This window comes from Myotis brandtii, unplaced genomic scaffold (assembly GCF_000412655.1).
Source record: "Myotis brandtii unplaced genomic scaffold, ASM41265v1 scaffold394, whole genome shotgun sequence".
Taxonomy (NCBI): Eukaryota; Metazoa; Chordata; class Mammalia; order Chiroptera; family Vespertilionidae; genus Myotis; species Myotis brandtii.
In genome coordinates this window covers 208,673-209,812 of record NW_005365111.1, presented here as the reverse complement: position 1 = coordinate 209,812, position 1,140 = coordinate 208,673, and positions in this window count along the sequence as shown.

The window sequence follows — 1,140 nt, the reverse complement described above, 5'->3', positions numbered from 1 at the left end:
TGCAGAACTTGAAATCCAATGAGATTTTTTTCAAACCAAAATCCTCAACCCAAACCAACTCTGATGCACTGGGCAGTCCAGCTAGTGTATGGTAGCTCTAGTTTATCAATAAGTCATCTAAAGGAAAAGTGAACAGTGAATCCACTCTGGATAAACTCACTGTCACAAAAAAATTAAAACTTTCAAATATTTTCAATTCCAAAACAAAATGATGGGGAATGTAGAGTGGAACTTCTGGTTTTAAAAAAAGAAAAGAAATTACTCCTGAGAAGATGCTTCATATCACTCTCTCTTTGAATGTTCTCAGACATTATTCCTGAAAATATAAACCTGTGATAATTTTCACAGCACACACAAAAACAAATACCTATTGTGAAAATTTTCTTCCAACTACAAAATTAAGAGTTATTCTAGCTAGTCCTTAGAAAAGGAGAAAGAAGAGGGGATATATATGTGTCAGAGAAAATGATTGTAACATTTTAAGTTTCCCAAAATGAAAAGTAAGGACTATGTTTCAGTTTAGGCTAGAGTTTTCTAAATTCATCTCCTTGTAATAAAATAAATCAGACTAGGACCAAAATCAGGATGGAAATCAATTGTGAAGAATGATACCAAGTGCTTCAGTATTTATTAAAATGCTAGCACAATGAACATCCTAATCCAATTATTTTTCAAAGAGTCACTGGTAACATTTCCTTGAAAAAATGCAATATCACTTTCCATGAGAAATATGTATACACACAATTTAAATGACTCTGGATTCACAATCATAAAATAGATGTGTAGTCCACCTTTCTATCAATCATTTTTGGTGTTTCCAGGTGAGTCAAATTTTAGCCTGGGGTATAAAGTCCAAAGTTTGAGAATTGGAAATTATTTAATTGGCTTCAATGAGGTGGTTTAGTCAGTTCCCTAACTGAGAAGTGATCAGAATGTATTGCCTCCAGGGTGTATATCATGGTCCTATGGACCCAGTTTATTAAAGTCTGGCATTCATTTGCCAACTCATATAAGCATTGATTTTCCTTCATGCTTTCCTTCTCCTCCAGTAATTAAAACATGGTGAATTTTTTTAAATTTTTATTTATTTTTTTTTATATTTATTTTTTTTATTGCTTAAAGTATTACAAAGGGTATTAC